This window comes from Eubalaena glacialis, chromosome 16 (genome assembly GCF_028564815.1).
Source record: "Eubalaena glacialis isolate mEubGla1 chromosome 16, mEubGla1.1.hap2.+ XY, whole genome shotgun sequence".
Taxonomy (NCBI): Eukaryota; Metazoa; Chordata; class Mammalia; order Artiodactyla; family Balaenidae; genus Eubalaena; species Eubalaena glacialis.
Genome location: NC_083731.1, coordinates 17045513 through 17057897, shown reverse-complemented (window position 1 = coordinate 17057897; position 12385 = coordinate 17045513).

The following is a 12385-nucleotide window of genomic DNA, read 5'->3' as shown; positions in this document are numbered from 1 at the left end:
GTGCAAGTTTCCTGATGGGAGGGACTGGTGGTGGGTAGAGCTGTGTGTTGCTCTGGTGGGCAGAGCTCAGTAAAATTTTAATCTGCTTGTCTGCTGAGGGGTGGGAATGAGTTCCCTCCCTGTTGGTTGTTTGGTCTGAGGTGACCCAGCACTGGAGCCTACCCTGCTCTTTGGTGGGGCTAATGGCAGACTCCGGGAGGGCTCATGCCAAGGAGTACTTCCCAGAACTTCTGCTGCCAATGTCCTTGTCCCCACAGTGAGCCACGGCCACCCTTCACCTCTCCAGGAGACCCTCCAAAACTAGCAGGTAGGTTTGGTTCAGTCTCCTATAGGGTCACTGCTCCTTCCCCCTGGGTCCTGATGTGCACACTACTTTGTGTGTGCCCTCCAAGAGTGGAGTTTCTGTTTCCCCCAGTCCTGTTGAAATCCTGCAATCAAATCCCACTAGCCTTCAAAGTCTGATTCTCTGGGAATTCCTCCTCCTGTTGCTGGACCCCCAGGTTGGGAAGCCTGACATGGGGCTCAGAACCTTCACTCCAGTGGGTGGACTTCTGTGGTATAAGTGTTCTCCAGTTTTTGCGTCACCCAGCCAGCGGTTATGGGATTTGATTTCATTGTGATTGTGCCCTTCTACCATCTCATTGCGGTTTCTCCTTTGTCTTTGGAGGTGGGGTATCTTTTTTGGTGAGTTCCAGTGTCTTCCTGTCGATGATGGTTCAGCAGTTAGTTGTGATTCCGGTGCTCTCACAAGAGGGAGTGAGCACACGTACTTCTACTCCACCATCTTGAATGGCCATCACTCATGTTCATTTTAATTGGAAGTAAGTTTTTTGTTATTTCAAAATTAAACAAGTTTATTGTACTATAGCATCTTCTAGTGATTTTAAAATAATGAGAAAATATGAATATTTGAAATCTTTCTAAACAACTTCCCTTTAGAGGAGCATTATTTCACTATATTATAAGATATAAGGGCAAGTTAGCTATAGTTGAAGTATGTAATCTTTAATTTGTAGTTCTATTTTTCTCTTAAAATCCAGAGAGTTGTTAGTTATTTGTCTTCATTGCCCTCAAAAGAAAAATCCTCTTATACTTCTCTTATTAGCTGCTTTTTTCTAAAACAGAGTAAATTATCTCCATATAACAGGAAATTTTAGCAACTAAAAGATGAATTCCACTGTAGGATATAGAGAAAATAATTTAATAGACAGTATATTCGTAGACATTAACTCTGGTAGTAACTATGAACAATTTACAATCATGTTGTTCTTCAAGACTTATTTAAATTCAAGGATGCATATGAAACTTTATTTTAATCAACTTTTTTCTGAATAAAAAATATTTCCATTGAAAATTCTTGAAAATAGGGGAATAAATATCATCAAAAATTCTCCAACTTCTGTTCACATTTTGCTGCATTTTAAAAAATCTAGCTTGTAGAAATGCAGCTATATATAATATACACACATTATATTAAATTACAGATATCTATATAGAAGACACATGTATATCTACATATAGATAGATGGATATAGTGATTATATATTTACATAAGTATATAAAGATAGGATATTTTAAGATGTGATGATGTGATGTTTTCTTTTTAAGCATCTTTATTGCTTAACAATATATCATGAATGTTTTCTAGGCCAATATATATAATTCTAAAAATAATTATAATTGATTCATCTATTTTTCATATGAATATCACATTATTTAATCAATTCCCTATTGAACAATATTTAATTATTCCCAATATGTCATAAACAATGTTCCAATGAGAATCTTTATAAACTAAATTTTACACACCTCCATGATTATACTCTTAGATTCGTTTTCCTTCCTTAGGTGGGATAGGAAATGAAGATGCTTTATTCCACTTGGAGTGACCAGTGCAGCCAAGAACCAAACAAACAATAATAAAGATATGAGTTATTTTTTTCATAATGTGTGACCTTGTATGCTTCCTTAATTCCCCTTAATTGAAAGTAATTCTCTCCTTAATCAATATACTACAAAATCAGACTACAATCATTTGTGTCTTATTTTCCCTGGCAGATTAAAGGTTACTAATGGCTTTCTGAATATTTGTGGTAATACAGTCCTTTGAACTTAGATGTCCATATATATGTGTTGAATGAAATCTAATTACAACAGGTTGCAAAAAAAGATGTTATTTTACTATATTTGTTATAATTCATTAAACCTTAGAAACTTTTAACCTCAAAAAATCCTAAAAACAGTTGTAATATTAATAATAATTCCTGTCTGTATCAAACGAAACTTGGAAGCAAATGAGATTAATATGTGAGAATATTTGTAAATAGGAAAATAATACAGATTATAATTGTTATTGTTACAACCAAATGGCCTATTTGCTGGGGGTTTATACATTTTTTATTATTTCACATCTGACCTCTTAATAGTGAAATATAACCTGAGAGCCACAATACTTTGAAGATGTCTGTACTGAAAAGGAGTTTATTAGACTTTGTGTGCCTGCCAAGCTCAGAATGCCTTCTGAAGAAAATTAAACTATGATCCCCTTTCCTTTACAGCTGACTGGGTGGGGATGATCTAGGACAGCACTGTCCAACAGAAGTGTAATGTGAGCCACCTATGAAATTTAACATTTCTCAGTAGCCATACTAAAAAAAAAAAAAAAAAAAAAAAAAAGAGAGAGAGTAAAAAGATACAGCTGATATTTAATAATACATTTAACCCAATGTATGAAGATTACCACCATTTCAACATGTAGTCAGTATAAAAATCAACAGTAAGATATTTTCTATTCATTTTTATATTCATTGTTTTGCAATCCAGCATGTGGTTACTGCACATCTCAATGTGGACACACTGTGTTGCAGCTGCTGAGCTAGTGGTTCTTGTATTGGACAACACATAGAGAGAGGTGGAGACACCAAGGCACCTTGAGAAAAAAGATCATTAATAAGGGAAAAACATGAGAAGCCTCCCTAAGTCATAAATCTGAGGCAAGAAAATATTTTTTAATTTGGAGAAATGTATTAGCAAAACCTGTCCTTCTAAACACAGATAGGAATTGAAAACTCAAAGAGATGTCTCTGAAGATGACAGATATTCTCTCCTTGACCAAATTCTACTCAGCCATTTCTGAACTCTACTTAACTAAGCCCTGATTTGGGGTTTCCATATTGGTTTCCACATTGTCCAATTTTAGCAAGAATCCTACTAGGTCAGTTTAGCCAGAATCTTCCATCTGCTATATCTGGTTACCACAATACCCAGGTTCTTCATCCTTTACCATTCCCCAGGTGATTCTGATCTTAGACTGCCTTCAGCAAGAATCCTGTTGGGTCACATTAGTGAGAATTTCCCAATACCCGTGAGGTTTCCTCTTGAGTAATTTTCCATCAGCTGACGCCCATCTTGCTCTTTGGCTATAAATTCCCACTTATTCTTGTATTCTGAGTTAAGCCCAACCTCTCTTCCCAACTACAAAGCCCCACTGCAGTGGTCTTCACAACCTATGTCAATTGCCCCCCTAAATAAAGTCTGCCTTACAGTTTTAACAAGTGTCATTAATACTTTCTTTTCTTTAACAAAATGTTGTGACTTTCAGAATGGCACTGTGAAGACTCAGGGAAACATTCCCAGTAAAGGGCATCTATTAAGTTGGTCAAAATTAGCAATGATAATCTTTCAAATTCTCTGAAAATTGTTCAAAGGGTTTATACAAACGGAGAAGCATTTATTCATCAAATCTAAGGAAATCCAGTAAGAACTATTTGAGGCAGTGGCATTCCAGTTAGGATTGCAGCCATCCCCCACAGGTAAGCCTTGGGGGAAAACTGCTCCAACAGGAGCCATAGCTGAAAGTCAGTTTCCATCTACACCCCACCCTGTCGCTCCCCTGCCTCCTTCCATTTTAGGTAGATTCAGCAGCAGGTGATCATCAGCAGATTCCGTTTTTCACAGCTTAGTGCTATAGGAGACCTATATTGGGTCTGGCTGCAGCCTGGTAGAAATGCCTATTCTCTCACTCCTAACTCCCACTTAATAGGGAAGATATAGGCTGGGGCGGTTGGTGAAGAGTGCAGTTCCTCTTTCTCAGGCAACTCGAGTTGCAGCTTCCACCTCCCCTGGCTCCCCAGTGTGGAAGAGCAACTACAGATAGATTTGACAGCTGTTCAGTCCCAGCAGATCCCATCCTCCTAGGTTCTGCAGACGATCCATACTGGGTGTAATGGTAAGCCAGCAGAGATACAAGTTCCAGCCAAGTACTAGTGTAGCCAAGTACAAAACAAATTAAAAAGCAAGCAAACAAACGATGATAACAATAATCTCTGGAGAGGAATCAATATCTAGAGATGCTGTGTAAAAGGGAACGTCTTCAACCTGACAAAGTGTATCTGTAATAAACCCCACATCTAATATCATACCTAATGGTAAAAGATGAAAAGCTTTCCCCTTAATATGAGGAACAATAGAAGGAAGTTGGCTCTCCCCACATTTATTCAACATTCTGCTAGAGGATTTAGCCAGGACAATTAAGCAATTGGACAAGAAAAACAGATGAAAGACATCTAGATTGAAAAGAAGGAAGTAAAGTTATCTTAAATTACACATGACATGAACTTGTGTGTATATAAGGTATCCACTAAAAATATTAAAACTAATAAATGAGTTCAGCAAGATTGCAAGATGAATTATTTTCCTATATCCTAGCAATGAATAATCCAAAAACAAAGTTAAGAAAGCAACTCAACTTAAAATACCATCAAAAAAACTGCAAGCCAGAAGGGAGTGGCAGGATATACTTAAAGTGATGAAGGAGAAAAACCTACAACCAAGATTACTCTACCCAGCAAGGATCTCATTCAGATTTGATGGAGAAATTAAAACCTTTACAGACAAGCAAAAGCTGAGAGAGTTCAGCACCACCAAACCTGCTTTACAACAAATGCTAAAGGAACTTCTCTAGGCAAGAAACACAAGAGAAGGAAAACATCTACAATAACAAACCCAAAACATTTAAGAAAATGGGAATAGGAACATACATATCGATAATTACCTTAAATGTAAATGGATTAAATGCTCCCACCAAAAGACACAGACTGGCTGAATGGATACAAAAACAAGACCCATATATATGCTGTCTACAAGAGACCCACTTCAGACCTAGAGACACATACAGACTGAAAGTGAGGGGATGGAAAAAGATATTCCATGCAAATGGAAATCAAAAGAAAGCTGGAGTAGCAATTCTCATATCAGACAAAATAGACTTTAAAATAAAGACTATTACAAGAGACAAAGAAGGACACTATATAATGATCAAGGGATCGATCCAAGAGGAAGGTATAACAATTGTAAATATTTATGCACCCAACATAGGAGCACCTCAATACATAAGGCAAATACTAACAGCCATAAAAGGGGAAATCGACAGTAACACAATCAGAGTAGGGGACTTTAACACCCCACTTTCACCAATGGACAGATCATCCAAAATGAAAATAAATAAGGAAACACAAGCTTTAAATGATACATTAAACAAGATGGACTTAATTGATATTTATAGGACATTCCACCCAAAAACAACAGAATACACATTTTTCTCAAGTGCTCATGGAACATTCTCCAGGATAGATCATATCTTGGGTCACAAATCAAGCCTTGGTAAATTTAAAAAAATTGAAATCCTATCAAGTATCTTTTCCGACCACAATGCTATGAGACTAGATATCAATTACAGGAAAAGATCTGTAAAAAATACAAACACATGGAGGCTACACAATACACTACTTAATAACGAAGTGATCACTGAAGAAATCAAAGGGGAAATCAAAAAATACCTAGAAACAAATGACAATGGAGACACGATGACCCAAAACCTATGGGATGCAGCAAAAGCAGTTCTAAGAGGGAAGTTTATAGCAATACAAGCCTACATCAAGAAACAGGAAACATCTCGAATAAACAACCTAACCTTGCACCTAAAGCAATTAGAGAAAGAAGAACAAAAAAACCCCAAAGCTAGCAGAAGGAAAGAAATCCTAAAGATCAGATCAGAAATAAATGAAAAAGAAATGAAGGAAACAATAGCAAAAATCAATGAAACTAAAAGCTGGTTCTTTGAGAAGATAAACAAAATTGATAAACCATTAGCCAGACTCATCAAGAGAAAAAGGGAGAAGACTCAAATCAATAGAATTAGAAATGAAAAAGGAGAAGTAACCACTGACACTGCAGAAATACAAAGGATCATGAGAGATTACTACAAGCAACTCTATGCCAATAAAATGGACAACCTGGAAGAAATGGACAGATTCTTAGAAATGCACAACCTGCCAAGACTGAACCAGGAAGAAATAGAAAATATGAACAGACCAATCACAAGCACTGAAATTGAAACTGTGATTAAAAATCTTCCAACACACAAAAGCCCAGGACCAGATGGCTTCACAGGCGAATTCTATCAAACATTTAGAGAAGAGCTAACACCTATCCTTCTCAAACTCTTCCAAAATATTGCAGAGGGAGGAACACTCCCCAACTCATTCTACGAGGCCACCATCACCCTGATACCAAAACCAGACAAAGATGTCACAAAGAAAGAAAACTACAGGCCCATATCACTGATGAACATAGATGCAAAAATCCTCAACAAAATACTAGCAAACAGAATCCAACAGCACATTAAAAGGATTATACACCATGATCAAGTGGGGTTTATTCCAGGAATGCAAGGATTCTTCAATATACGCAAATCAATCAACGTGATACATCATATTAACAAATTGAAGGAGAAAAACCATATGATCATCTCAATAGATGCAGAGAAAGCTTTCGACAAAATTCAACACCCATTTATGATAAAAGTCCTGCAGAAAGTAGGCATAGAGGGAACTTTCCTCAACATAATAAAGGCCGTATATGACAAACCCACAGCCAACATTGTCCTCAATGGTGAAAAACTGAAACCATTTCCACTAAGATCAGGAACAAGACAAGGTTGCCCACTCTCACCACTATTATTCAACATAGTTTTGGAAGTGTTAGCCACAGCAATCAGAGACGAAAAAGAAATAAAAGGAATCCAAATCGGAAAAGAAGAAGTAAAGCTGTCACTGTTTGCAGATGACATGATACTATACATAGAGAATCCTAAAGATGCTACCAGAAAACTACTAGAGCTAATCAATGAATTTGGTAAAGTAGCAGGATACAAAATTAATGCACAGAAATCTCTTGCATTCCTGTATACTAATGATGAAAAATCTGAAAGTGAAATTAAGAAAACACTCCCGTTTACCATTGCAACAAAAAGAATAAAATACCTAGGAATAAACCTACCTAAGGAGACAAAAGACCTGTATGCAGAAAATTATAGGACACTGATGAAAGAAATTAAAGATGATACAAATAGATGGAGAGATATACCATGTTCTTGGATTGGAAGAATCAACATTGTGAAAATGACTCTGCTACCCAAAGCAATCTACAGATTCAATGCAATCCCTATCAAACTACCACTGGCATTTTTCACAGAACTAGAACAAAAAATTTCACAATTTGTATGGAAACACAAAAGACCCCGAATAGCCAAAGCAATCTTGAGAACGAAAAATGGAGCTGGAGGAATCAGGCTCCCTGACTTCAGACTATATTACAAAGCTACAGTAATCAAGACAGTTTGGTACTGGCACAAAAACAGAAATATAGATCAATGGAACAGGATAGAAAGCCCAGAGATAAGCCCACGCACATATGGTCACCTTATCTTTGATAAAGGAGGCAAGCATATACAGTGGAGAAAAGACAGCCTCTTCGATAAGTGGTGCTGGGAAAATTGGACAGGTACATGTAAAAGTATGAAATTAGAACACTCCCTGACACCATACACAAAAATAAACTCAAAATGGATTAAAGACCTAAGTGTAAGGCCAGACACTATCAAACTCTTAGAGGAAAACATAGGAAGAACACTCTATGACATAAATCACAGCAAGATCCTTTTTGACCCAGGTCCTAGAGAAATGGAAATAAAAACACAAATAAACAAATGGGACCTAATGAAACTTAAAAGCTTTTGCACAGCAAAGGAAACCATAAACAAGACCAAAAGACAACCCTCAGAATGGGAGAAAATATTTGCAAATGAAGCAACTGACAAAGGATTAATCTCCAAGATTTACAAGCAGCTCATGCAGCTCAATAACAAAAAAAAGAACCACTCAATCCAAAAATGGGCAGAAGACCTAAATAGACATTTCTCCAAAGAAGATATACAGATTGCCAACAGACACATGAAAGAATGCTCAACATCATTAATCATTAGAGAAATGCAAATCAAAACTACAATGAGATATCATCTCACACCGGTCAGATTGGCCATCATCAAAAAATCTAGAAACAATAAATGCTGGAGAGGGTGTGGAGGAAAGGGAACACTCTTGCACTGTTGGTGGGAATGTAAATTGATACAGCCACTATGGAGAACAGTATGGAGGTTCCTTAAAAAACTACAAATAGAACTACCATACGACCCAGCAATCCCACTACTGGGCATATACCCTGAGAAAACCATAATTCAGAAAGAGTCATGTACCAAAATATTCATTGCAGCTCTGTTTACAATAGCCAGGACATGGAAGCAACCTAGGTGTCCATCATCGGATGAATGGATAAAGAAGATGTGGCACACATATACAATGGAATATTACTCAGCCATAAAAAGAAATGAAATTGGAGGTATTTGTAATGAGGTGGATGGAGTTAGAGTCTGTCATACAGAGTGAAGTAAGTCAGAAAGAGAAAAACAAATACAGTATGCTGACACATATATATGGAATCTAAGGAAAAAAAAAAAAAAAAGGTCATGAAGAACCTAGTGGCAAGACGGGAATAAAGACACAGACCTACTAGAGAATGGACTTGAGGATATGGGGAGGGGGAGGGGTGAGATGTGACAGGGTCAGAGAGTGTCATGGACATATATACACTACCGAGTGTAGAATGGATAGCTGGTGGGAAGCAGCCGCATAGCACAGGGAGATCAGCTCGGGGCTTTGTGACCACCTAGAGGGGTGGGATAGGGAGGGTGGGAGGGAGGGAGATGCAAGAGGGAAGAGATATGGGAACATATGTATATGTATAGCTGATTCACTTTGTTATAGGGCAGAAAGTAACACACCATTGTAAAGCAATTATACTTCAATAAAGATGTTTAAAAAAAAAAAACCATCAAAAAGAAAAAAGTGCTTAGAAATAAATTTAGCAAAATAAGGGCAAGACATACACAAGACTTATACACACAAATATAAAACAGTGTTGAAAATAACTAAAGATCTAAATAAATGGAAAGATACCCCATGTCCATGCATTGGAAGATTTAATATTGTTAAAATGGCTAAATGGATCTACAGACTCAATGCAATCTCTATCAAAATCTCATTTGGCTTTTTTGCAGAAATTGACAAGCTGATCCTAAAATTCATATGCAAATGTAAGAAACCCAGAATAGACAATCTTTAAAAGAACAAAGTTGGAAGAGTCAATCTTCCTCTTTTCAAAGCTTAGTACCCAGTTACAGTTAACAAGACAGTGTGGTACTGGCTTAAGGATAAATATATAAGTCAGTGGAATAGAACTGTGAGCCCATAATTGATTTCCTAGATCACATTGTTCACAAAAGTTAACTCAAAGTGGATCACAGACCTCAATACAAGAACTAAAGCTACAAAAATGTTAGAAGAAAACATATGAGTAAATCTTTGTGGTCTTGGATTAGATAATGGTTTCTCACATACCACACCAAAAGTAGAAGCAACGAAAAGAGATAAATTGGAACCTCACTAAAATTAAAAGCTTTTGTGCTTCAGAGGGCACCATCAAAAAAGCGTATGTATGAAAGTATTTAAAAATTATATATGTGATAAAGGACTTGCATCCAGAATATAGAAATAACTCTTACAACTCAATAATAAAGAGATACATAATCAAATTAAAAATGAGCAAAGGATCTGGACAGACATTTCTCCAAGGAAAATAAACAAATGGCCAATAAATCCATGATAAAATGCTCAACATAATTAGTCATTAGGGAAATGGAAATCAAAGACACAATGAGATACCACTCCATATCCACTAAAGTGAAAGAAAAATAATAAATGTTGTCAAGGATGTAGAGAAATTAGAACCCTCATATACCACAGGTGAGAATGTAAAATGATGCAGCCACTTTAAAAAACAGTTTGCCAGTTCCTCAAAATGTTAAAACATATGATCCAGCAATTCCACTTTTAAGTATATACCCAAGAAAAAATAAAAACATACATCCACATAAAAGGTTGTACATTAAACATTAGTCATAATTCCAAAAAGTAAAAATCTAATAACCATCAATTGATGAATAAAATGTAGTATGTCTACACATGGAATATTATTTGACATTATTATTTGACATTAGTAATACATTAGCATGTATCACTTATACATGCTACAACATAGACAGGCCTTGAAAAAAATATCCTAAGTGAAAGGAGTTAATCACAGAAGACCACATATTGTATGATTTTATGTTTATGAAATATCCAGGATAGACAAATCCATAGAGACAGAAAGTAGATTAATAGTTGTCAGGGGGTTGAGGGAATGAGAATTTACTGTTAATACATATTGGTTTCTTTTGGGGGTCATGAAAGTGTCCGGTGATAGTTGCGCAACTCTGTGAATATACTAAAAACCACTAAATTGTCCACTTTAAATGGGTGAAATTTACGGTATATGTAATATATTTTAATAAAGCTGTTAAAAAAGAAAAGGATAGGAGAATTTGAATTCTTAAAAATCACTTCTTTCTTCCTGATTCAAAATTAGGTCAAGGGGATTCCCAACCAAGTCTTAATAGCAGCATAGAGAAATCCCTCCCTCACAGAATAAAATTCCCAAACCCCGGGACAGATCCCAGAAAGGAAGAGGGCTGGAATTTCTGAGACACTGAAGTGGCAATTACTAGAAGACCCTGGCTGGGGTTGGGGTGGTTAAGAGTAGTGGCCTGGTTAAATGTCTGTATGAATGCGTCAAAGGGAGACTCCTGGAAGTCTGTCATTCTGGTGTGATCTCCCTTTACTGACCTAACCCTGAGGAATGAGATGATGCCCTGGAAGAGCTACCATGCCCAGGACAGGAAGCTATACCTGCATCCCGGGCAGTCAAAGAAACTTACTGCTTAAAACTTAGCCTTTAAAGACAATGCTTCTTGTTCACAGAAACACGTCTTTGCTGCTACTGTAGACTGAATGTATGTGTCCCTCCAAAATTCATATGTTGGACCTAATCCCCAATATGATGGTATCTGGAGGTGGGGCCTTTGGGAGGTGATTAGGTCATGGGGGGTGGAACTCTCATGAATGGAATTAGCGCCCTTGTAAAGGAGACCCCAGATTGCTCCCTTGTCCTCTTCTGCCTTATGAGATTTCAGCCAAAAGATGGCCGTCTCTGAACCAGGAAGTAGGCACTCACCAGACACCAAATCTGCTGGTGCCTTCATCTTAGACTTCCCAGTCTCCACAATTGTGAAAAATAAATTTCTGTTGTCCTTAAGCCACCTAGTTTATGGTGTATTGTTATAGCAGCCTGAACAACTTAACACACTACAAAAAAATTTTTTTTGCCATAAATGATACTTCACAATATACAATGGGATTTAAAAGAGCTGAAAAATAAATCACTGAACTCCTTGATAGAGAGTAATTTGAGGAAGTGTGTCGATCCTCCACACTAGAACCCACTGTCATCTCCCAGCAAGTGGAAAATCTCTCTGAATTTCCCTCCTGACACTTAGGCACCAACTCTCCAGGTTGGTGTTATGGCAGGCCCTCTCAATGCAATTTCTGGTGGTGGTTACAATATCCAAGGGTAGATTTTAGTTCCACGTCGCAAAAGCTATTAGAATTGCTTCTCTCCTTCCAGCTGCCCCATCCCAGACATTAAACACTTTGGCTTATCAAATATTTACATAATAAGAATGCCTTGAAGAAAGCAGACTATACATCCTGCAAATCCATGTATATGATTATGTTTCACATTGGAATGCTGCTTGTGGGTATTATCTGCCCCCAATCTATGAAGTCTGCCATGCCTATGTTATCCACGCCTTAGCATCTGTGTTGGGTCATGGTTTCCAAGTAGTCAGTTGCAAAATTCTTTGACACATTAAGTCTGTTTTTCTTATCTGCTCAGTTGTTCCATCCCCTGTCCTCATGCCCATCCATCTGACATAGGAACCTTTGACTCCATCATGCTTTATCAGCTTGGGACCTTTGAACACATTTCTTTGACACAGAACATCCCCAGGCAGAAGTCTATACAGATTGATTAACATTTCACTACCACTGCC